Source organism: Lissotriton helveticus, chromosome 3_2 (genome assembly GCF_964261635.1).
Source record: "Lissotriton helveticus chromosome 3_2, aLisHel1.1, whole genome shotgun sequence".
NCBI classification, from domain to species: Eukaryota; Metazoa; Chordata; class Amphibia; order Caudata; family Salamandridae; genus Lissotriton; species Lissotriton helveticus.
The window spans coordinates 393,068,583-393,079,441 of NC_136062.1; positions in this window are offsets into that span (position 1 = coordinate 393,068,583).

Below are 10,859 nucleotides of genomic sequence, written 5' to 3' on the forward strand. Positions count from 1 at the left end.
GAGGGGCTGCAAAGGGGGAAAAAGAATAAACAAATTCATGTCCTGCCATACGGACCATGCGGTTTACTGCTTGATGTGCCCTTGCCAATTAAAATATATCGGCAGCACTATCAATCCAGTTAAACTGAGGGTGCTAGAACACATGCGGGTGATTGCAAATCGAGATTTTTCCTATCCTGTCGCTCGGCATTTTGCAATAAAGCATAACAGCAACAGGGATCTCCTGAGATTTTTCTGCTTAGACTGTGTCCCTGAAAGACCGCGGGGAGGTAATAAACTACAGACACTCAGGAGACTGGAGTCTCGATATATAATAGATTTAGAGACCAAAGTACCGGGAGGTCGGAATATGGGTGAGGAAATGTCATCTCACTTGGGATAATTGTGAATAACGAAATTTGATGATGATTTCTGAAATGTGATGATTTATTTGTGACAAGGTACTTACAACAGTGATCTATTTTATAATAATGAACTGCTGTAGGAATAATCTGTATTTTTGATAGAGTGATGTATTCTATATGAAGGTTCTAATTGTTTTGAAGGGTGATATCCGAAATGTTATTTACAGTGCCAGCATAAGTGCTGAGAATATATAGTATGATGGGTCTATCTGGATATATTTTATCAACCTGTTTTTTGGCGGCCTAATTGGCTGCTATTGCGATACACGGCAAGATAGTAACCACAATATGGATATCGATGTATTAGTACGCATGACTTGTGTATGCGGAGCGGTGTCATGAGGCTTTTTGACACCGTCTCTCAGGAATAATATGTCCAGGCGACTCATATACACAAGACACTGTGTATGTTAAAATTGACAGTAATTTGTACTTTTGCCGATACACGACGTGATTAAGCTTGGGTGAGATTCGTGATCGAACAAAGATTACCATTCACACAACCGTCTGAAATAACAATATGTATACTTAAAAATGGCGTGTAAATATGAATGTTTGTAGAAGTCCTACATTTGTTTTTATCACCCATAGTGAACTAATATAATGGCGCCGCGTAGCGCGTTCATGCGTAAACACTGACGAAGGGAGTTTCTCCCGAAACGCGTTTGTTTTGGAAAATAAATCTTTGCTGAGTATTGGAACCTCGAGAGTGCTGTATTTCTTCTAAACCCGGCTGGGTATTATTGGAGAATTTGGAGCGAATATATATATATATGTGTGTATATATATATATATATATATATATATATATATATATATTACCTACTGGCAGTTGCCAGTAGGTAGTTATAGTTAAAACCCAGTTTCTATAGGAAATCCGCAACATTCTATTTGGAATAACTTTGGCTTCGGTGGACGAATCCTCACAAATTTCTCCAAGAAAATGGCCTGCTCTGCTCCACTCCTTCCCTGAAAGTTTGGGGGTGAATTGTGAAGCGAGGGCTGAGAAAAAAGGGGTCCCAAAACATGTTTTCCCCATGCAATTTTCCACAGAACCTTTAGCCAGGGCTACAGCCCGAACGGCTGAACGGCTACACCAAATTTGGCAAAAAGGTAGAGTTCGGTTCGCAGATGACCCTTTTTGTTGAATGGTGTAAATCCGTTCAGTAGTTCCTGGGAAAATCATAAGTAAAATCATAAGTATATCTAGAGGAGCTAACTGTATGCTTACTGTAAGCTTCCTGTACTCTGTACCTTCCTGAGCACGAGCTGAATGCTAATTGGCTGTCAACTGTCTGTCAACACTCCAAACCAGAAAGTGTCGGCAATATGTGATGTTATGAGCAGTGCATTGCGGGGGCGCGAGTTATAGTTAGCTGAACTAACTATAATGGTGGTATTTCTATGGTTTCGTAAGAGTAAAATGTCCAGCTAACTATAATGCCCCTGAAACCTTTGTTTTTTCAGTGAAAATATATATATATATATATATATATATATATATATATATATATATATATATATATATATATATATGCAATACCTCGCAGCACTCCACCCCTCAGTTGAAATACAAGGCATGAACCAACTTTGTTGCAGCATACAGTTTATTTCCCAAATAAACAGCTAGTCATGACGCGTTTCGTTATATATTCCAACCACACCCGATTTAGCCATCAGCCATTCAGGGTTATTTTTATTTAAATAGCATGACGCGTTTCGGCACACCTGCCTTGTTCATATATATATATATATATATTCACTGAAAAAACCATAGGTTATAGACCATATATAGTTAGGAATTAGCATTTAAAAAACCTTATTTTACTCACACAAAACCATTGAAATTCCATATATAGTTAGTTGCACTAACTATATATTGCGCACCCGCAATCCACTGCTGATGATGTCACATATTACATCATTCATGACATGGTCAGTGACATCACTGATGACATCACTGATGACATCTCAAATGACATCACTGATGACATCTCATTTGACATCAATGACCACATCACTGATGATATCATTCATGTGACAATACAATGCATCTCCTCACATTTTAATATAACCTCTGTTTCACCCAGTGTTAAAAACAGAGTATAATTTTTGAAACCATTGACACACCAATACTAGTTACTACATACGTACTCACTGATTCCTACGTCTACACACACATTCACTCATTCACCCATACAATCATTCATACATACAATCACTCATGTTTACAACACAATCATATGCACTCATACACCTATACAGACACTCACACTCTGCCACTCATCCATGGAGTTACTCACACACCTAGTCAGTCCTGTAAAGAATCAATCACACTTCCATTTTCTACTCTATACAGTTAAACATAGAGCACCTTACGTTTTCAACCATATACTAACACATACTTACTCTCTTATACAATCATTGATACAAGTACACATTGATCTGTACAGAGTCACACACCTCCCATCCAGCCACACACACACTCAGTCTCCCATGCAAATACTTGGGCAATCAATCAATAACCCATATAGTTACTCATATAGCTACTGATCAACACATGCAGCAGTTTACAGAACAACAGACATAATGATGCACAAATTAAGACAGTTTAGTCACTAACCCATGCACTCAGTGAGACACATTTAATCACTCACTCATACATTCAGTCATGCACCTACTAAATCCTTCGTCCAGACACTTATACATCCACTCATTCTTCAATATGTAAGACATATTTTAACTTTACAGAAACATAGTCACTGGATGTTGTCATCAGTGATGTCACTGACCATGTCATGAATGATGTAATATGTGACATCATCAGCAGTGGATTGCGGGTGCGCAATATATAGTTAGTGCAACTAACTATATATGGAATTTCAATGGTTTTGTGTGAGTAAAATAAGGTTTTTTAAATGCTAATTCCTAACTATATATGGTCTATAACCTATGGTTTTTTCAGTGAATTTTCAAGGTTTTGTAAATGCTAATTCCTAACTATATATGGTCTATAACCTATGGTTTTTTCAGTGAATTTCAATGGTTTTTTAATAGCAAATATCATAAGCTGTCGAATGTCAAGTACGTGGTAAGAATTTTTTTTTTTCGTGTTTATGCACACTGATCTGCTTTGATTGCTGCCCCCCATCCCTCATTTCTATTAGGAGTACTCTCTCTTTGCAGATAGTGAAGGGTAGTTAACGCAGCCCTTTCCCCCTTTGTAATCCGTCGTGCCTGCTTCTCTCTCCATTTGATTGATTGTTCTCTTTGGTTCATTCTCTATTTACAAACAAGCACAGAGTCGCAATACTCTGTTTAGTCTTTGCAGATAGCGAAAAATCGTGTAAAAAAACAAAAGGAATCGAGCAAAATCAGTAGGCCACTAATGGGATCTCTTTTGACCTCGCTAAAATAGAAACATTAGGAACAACCTGTTGAAAATAGCAATGCGTATGTATATAAGCGGCGTTCATTTGTGTTCACAGTACCCCTTGTTGATTGTTTCAATCGAGCATTGAATTGTTCGAAGTTAATTCTCTTAACGATCTTCTCTACCTGCAAACGAGGAAGAATAGGAATATTCTATCTCCCTTTGCAGATAGTGAAGGGTAGGTAACGCAAGCCTTTAACACGTCGTACCTATTTCATTCCTCATTGATTGATTGATTGTCCGAACATTGACTGTTTGGGAATTAGTTCTTTTTGGAGGTATTCCCTGTTTGCAAATAAACGTAGGAAAATCTTTGCAAGTAGTGAAAGGGTACGTAATGCGGACCGTTCTCCCCCGTTGTAATCTGTCATGCCTATCTACTCCCCACTGATTGATGCACCTTTTTCACCCGGACCATTTACTAGAGATACGTCATCTGGCCCGACCAGAGAGCACCCCTAGTGAAAAGGACATATGCAATAATAACGAAGTGATCACTGTATCCTGTTAACAGAAACTTTACCATGAAACAACCTGGAAAGAAAAAAATAGGAAAACGAAAATCAGTAGGCCACTGATGAACATGAACTTTTATTAAACAACGAACAAAGAAACGATAACATAACGTAATGATAAAACCTATTAATGTCCTAGAAACAAGAAAACGTTAAAATATGCCAGTGGTGAGAGACCAGAAAAACAGTAAGAGAAACCAAATCACCCCTCGCTGTCCCACCGCCTGCCACGCCAAAAAAATCGATAGACTAGGGAAAATGCAAGTCAGTAGAACATCCACCCCCACTCTGGAAACTTCCAAGGTGGGGCAGGGTTCCGGCTACGCCCAGCCGGGAGCAGCCCATATAAGGCAGGTCCTGCTGCCACGCCTCGGCCAGGAGATCCTAACGTAGGGTGTAGCCGGAGGAGAGGCCGAGACCAGCGGGACCCGGCCAGGGGATTGCCTTTACAACGCTGAACAGTTGCAGGGGGGGGGAATGTCTCCTCGACCCTCCCCTCTCTCTCCCAGTCCGGCCGCGGTGGCCCTTGAGAGTTGCAGGTAGTCCCGCCACATGCTCTTCCGGTCCGACCACCAACGGTCGGGGGGCCGAGGCCGACGGGATCCGGCTGCAGCCGATAAACCAAGAAACCCGTTCATGGGGCCAGAGCCAGGGGCGTCCGGCCGACATCCACCGGAAGCCCGGCCCGAAGACGGACGGGACACTTCTTTCTTTTATAATGGCTGCGACAACACTGGAGGGGGATGTCTTGCACATGCCTCCGACCCCCCCCTCGTCCTCATCGCCTGGTCCGGCCATAACAAATCTCAAGCGAGACGCCGTGGGGTGCACTGGGAGGGAGGTGCACTGGGGGTGCACGAACAGGCCTCTCCCGCCTCCCCAGGTGGAGGCTTCCCAGCTGCACCCTCAGCGCTCCAGGCGGTGGCATCCTAACAACTACAGTGCTGCACAGTTTCGGAACGACCTAGATAACGGTTCTTCCACTGTGGCCATGCTGCAACGTCTCGCCCGGCAGGGTGGAGCCCGTCCGCTCATGTGACCCCGCGATCGCCGGTAGCTGCCGAACTCTCAAAATGGCTGTCGACCTGGCAAGAGCGGGCCCAACATAAAGAAATGGCCCGGTCACTGGTTGACTCCACCACCGTAGTCCTCCACGACCTTGAAGATTCTAGAGGAGCCGCGGGAGTCTCCGACCCCCGATGGGGAATGACTGCCATGATCGCCCGTGGAGTGACGAAACTGTATCCGCGGGACGTCGGCGCTCCCATGCTGGCGCCAGCCTCACTTTGAATTACTACAATCCTGCAGACCTCACTTCCGGTGAAAGCACAGTGTGACCCGGTAGGAAAAATTATTGCACCCCCTCCCCTTTTTGACTGATAGTTCAAACCACCGATCCTTTCCTTTGCCCTTTTAACGGAACTTTGGACTGCCTCCCCCTCTTTTACATTTTGTAGAGAAAACAAAACATTAACCACTACATTAGCATAGCAGTTGACACCAGAACTGTTTTCAAATTGAAACCAACAACATCTTCAACAGAATCCTTTTTGTTTCTGCTGTGACCCTGCTACAGCACAGGCATTGTCCCCAGCAGTAATTCTGCAATGCCGGTAAGAATAGCTGTGGTGCCTACTGGACTCACTCACCCCCGCGGCGCCCCACGCCGTTTTTTGCTGGGCGGCAACTTACTAGACATCACTTTCGTGCCATCTAGATTTCAGCGCGTTCTGCTGCCTTGGAACTATTCGCACAACAGACCGCTACTGACAAGAATATTTCATTATTGGTGCTGTCAATTTCAATAAATCTATTGGATAATTAAAAAGAAATTGCCACGGTCTCTTCGTTGTTTAAATGTTTTTACTGTTTTTGTTTTGTTGTATATATTTATATGTTATTAAAGTTTTATATTCCTACTACTTTGTTGGAGTGCTATATATTTTTAATGTGACACATAATTGTAAAAACTTTGATGTACAAAGAGTCATTCCTGGAATCTTCCGCTTCAGGCTCGGTCCCCTCCCCAATCACAATACAGGATGGTTTTCAGATAGTAGGAACGCGTGTGCTGTGACGGATCTCATCGAGTGTGGGCCTTGATCTACTATAACTCCTTTGAAGAGGGGTGATTCTTTACAGCTGTGGCCATAAACTACATCTGCAGGGCTAGCTGATAGCCTGGACAATCGGACACAGAGAAAGAGGAGTGTCAGAGGGTGCGGTAGTGAATAGGGCGAAAGGGAGGTGTCGGGCGGGCACAGAGTGTGATTCTCAGGGAAGAGCAGCGCAGATGGGGGGAGGTTTATTGCCCATGCATAAGACAGAGAGCGGTGGTGACCAGTGCCTAGGGAAGATGCTTGCGTGGGTGAGGAGCTATGCTACGAATCGACAGCGTGCAGAGAGTGGGTCTGGTCAAGACACCTAAAATGGCTGCCGTGCACGACAAAAGTGTGGCATTTCAAAAAAGGCAAGATGGCGCAGACAATGTTTTTCAACACTTCCTCATTTCCTTCGAATCGAACGTTAACAGACGTTGGGGCATATTACCAAAGTTAAGCGATATTTATCGCTAACGATGCTTACCAACCAATTTTTTACCACTAAGCATCGTCAGAAATTATCGAAGATAAACCTTACTATTATCAAGGTTTATCGCAAATGCGATAATAAACGGCCGCAATGCATGAATATCGCTAAAAACTCAGCGATATTCATGCATTACCGAGCTAATGCTCTTAGCCATGTTATCCACCTCCCATTAGATAACATGGCTAAGAACTGCTCAGGGCAGGTGTTACTTTTTGGAGATATTCGCGCTTAGCGCGAATATCTCCAAAAGTTGGTAATAGGAGATAGATATCTTGCATGTTGTAATGCAAGTTATTGTGGTATATGGAACTCATACCATAATCTCTCAGGAAAGCAGAAACTGATCCTTTTGGGACCGCCTAAAAAGGCCTAGGGGGTGAGGAGTACTCTACTTTGCCCCCTTTTCACGTTCCGAACTATTTTATTTTACTCTCTTCTGTAATTACACAAAATACCAGCGATAAGATGCATCGGAGACACACAGTGAGAGAAAGGAGGCCGGAGATGAAGAAGACATGTCAAATACACATTGGAGATAATATAGTGGCAGAAGGGAAGTAAATATGAGTAAACTTACCATGTAACATAAAAATGTTGCACTCTATACTATAAGTCTCATTTTACACTACAATCACTTCGCTACAACCTCATAAATTAAAAATAAAAATGAATAATGTCTCAAACAATTTTTGATTTCTAAATATAAATTTATTCTTCAGAATTTTCTAAATTTGAAACAACTAGTAACATGTCCTCATCAGTAATTTCCTCTTCAATCATCTCATCTGGAATCTCCTCATTAAAAGTCTGCAATGATGATTCTTGTAACTCTATGGTCTCCAAACACTCGATAAATTCGCCATCAAGAGATTGATCAAAAAAATCATTCAAGTCATCTCCTCCTTCTGACAATATTTCATTATTGGTGCTGTCCATTTCAATCAATGTAGTGGAATCATTCAAGTCATCTCCTCGTGACAATATTTCATTATTGGTGCTCTCAATTTCAATCAATGTAGTGGAATCATTCAAGTCATCTCCTCCTTGTGACAATATTTCATTATTGGTGCTGTCCATTTCAATCAATCTAATGGAATCATACAAGCCATCTCCTCCTTGTGACAATATTTCATTATTGGTGCTCTCAATTTCAATCAATGTAGTGGAATCATTCAAGTCATCTCCTTGTGACAATATTTCATTCTTGGTGCTGTCCATTTCAATCAATCTAATGGAATCATACAAGTCATGTCCTCCTTGTGACAATATTTCATTATTGGTGCTCTCAATTTCAATCAATGTAGTGGACAATTCAAAAGAAATTGCCACGGTCTCTTCATTGTGAGCCATTTTATTTTGAAATTGCTTGCTGTAAATTGCAGAAAAAAATAATCACTTTCATTTATCGTTTTTAGTAATACATAATATAAAACTAACTTCATCAAGTATTTAGTATAACAGAAGGACTGCAAATAAATAACAGAAAACATTTTTCAAATTATCTTCAAGTGTACAACATAGTTCCCCTTACAAATTAACAACTCACCTTTTTAAAAGTAGCAGAAGTTTTAGTACTGTGTAAATCAAACACCAGAAATTCACCACCAAAAATTCCTCACAAATGTACCTCAGACAGTAGTATCACAAAATGGCTGTGGTTTCCTCTCATTTGACATATATACATAACCAATTAACTTTCATCACACACAAATACAAAACCAAAGTAACATTTTAATTGGTTCTAAATTTCAACACTTTCAAATGTGTTTTCCCCATGCAATTTTCCATAGGACATTTACATACGTCTACAGCCTGAATGGCTGAACGGAATTACACCAAACTTGGCAAAATGGTACATCAAACCTAAGAGGTCAGGAAGGATCTACTATGCCCCCTTATGGTCATTTCCCCCTTCGCTTTGGCCTCCTCTTGTCTCTCAATCCTACCGAGGGACAAGATGGCGGCCGCTACGGACTGTTTGGAATGTTGACAGTTGCCGGAGAACCAATCAGCTTCGCAAAGCTCCGTAACGCGAAAAGTACGCGAAGCGGAGCGCTGTTACAGATATATATCTTTTTTTCAACGTTAATTTCTCAAAATCCACTGGAGCACATATATTGAGACCTAGCAAAGGCACATCGGGCTACCAGTCCCTAATATTTTGCCAAGTTTCGTGCAAATCCATTCAGCCGTTCGATTATTATTATTTTGTTTTTTTTTTGCCCCGCGGGGCCCTTTTAAAACCTCCACATCAAACCTAGGGGGTCAGCTAGGATCTACTATGCCCCCTTATAGTTATTTCCCCCTTTGTTTTGACCTCCTCTTGTCTCTCGATCCTACCGAGAGACAAGATGGCGGCCGCTACGGACTGTTTGGAATGTTGACAGACGCCGGAGAACCAATCAGCTTCGCTTCACAAAGCTCCGTTGCGCGAAAAGTCCGCGAACCAGAGCGCTAACCGGTCCGCTGTTACAGATATATATCTTTTTTTAAACGTTAATTTCTCAAAATCCACTGGAGCACATATATTGAGACCTACAAAAGGCACATCGGGCTACCAGTCCCTACAATTTTGCCAAGTTTCGTGCAAATCCATTCAGCCGTTCGGGCTAAAAGTGAGGCCAACCGCCCTATGGAAAACTCAATGTTAAAAACACGTTTTGGGACCCCCCTTTTTTCTCGGCCCCCACTGGACGAACCCCCCCCAAATTTTCAAGGGCTGCTCAGAAACAAAATGTGCCATTTTCCTGAAAATTTCAGCCGATTCCGTCCACAAACGCCAAAGTTATTAGACATAGAATTTTCAAAAAACCCATAGAGAAAAAATCCTAACTATATATACCTACTGGCGACCGCCAGTAGGTAATATATATATATATATATATATATGTGTGTATTTTCCTTTACTGTGATGTTATAGTTAGGGAAAAAATTTCAATGACAACATAACATTTTAAACACGAAAAAACATAAAAATTCACCAGGTATAGTTATCTCTAGTTACTATAACTTGGGCCCTAAAGTAACAGTAAGTCATGCCCCGCCATCCACAGTTTTGTCATCAATTAATTAATCTCAAATGCTGAAGTTATGCCATCAATCATGTCTTATATTGTGTCATGAGTGTTGTAATATCTGGGGAAATTAGCAATTCATGACGAGGACTTTGTCAAGCATGGCGTGGGGTAGGTGCAGCCAGGCTCTGCATACAATCCCACGTAGACAAGCAACCCCACCCGACGCAGGTAAGCAACCCAACCCCAGCGCCTGTGGAAGTGGAAGTGGAATTGCTCTGCATATGGTTGGCCCAGGAACTAGCCTGCACCAGGGCCCTGCACCAAATCCTTTGTGAGAGCGGTGCCGCTCAATACTTGTGTCCTACAGCCGTATGCGGTGTAGGATTGGGCACAAGACCTGCATCCAACCCTCTACAAGCACACTATATGCACTAATGTCCTCACACAAAACATGATATGTTCTATAATATTACTGATAACATCACTGCAACATCTTAAATTACATCATAGATTATAGCACTGTGCATAGTGAGGCGTGGATTATAGTTACTTTAGGGCAAATGTATAGCTACTTGAGTTAACCCTAACCAGTGAATTTCAGTCGTTTTTTTTGTTTAAATTGGTATTTTTTGAACTTCCACCTAAATATAACTAATCTTTAATCTTTATGTTTTTGAGTAAAATTATAAGGTTTAAATGTAAAGTGAGATAATATTACCATTCATAACTATAACATTGCTTTAACCTTTGCTTTTTTCAGTGAATTTCTATATTGAATACCAGAAATTAAGATGTCTATTGATGTGCGTGATGTGGGTTTGGGTTCCCACCTTGGCTTGGGGTTGGACACCCATCCCTCACCACGCACAGCTGACTATGCCATTTAACAATATAGTTG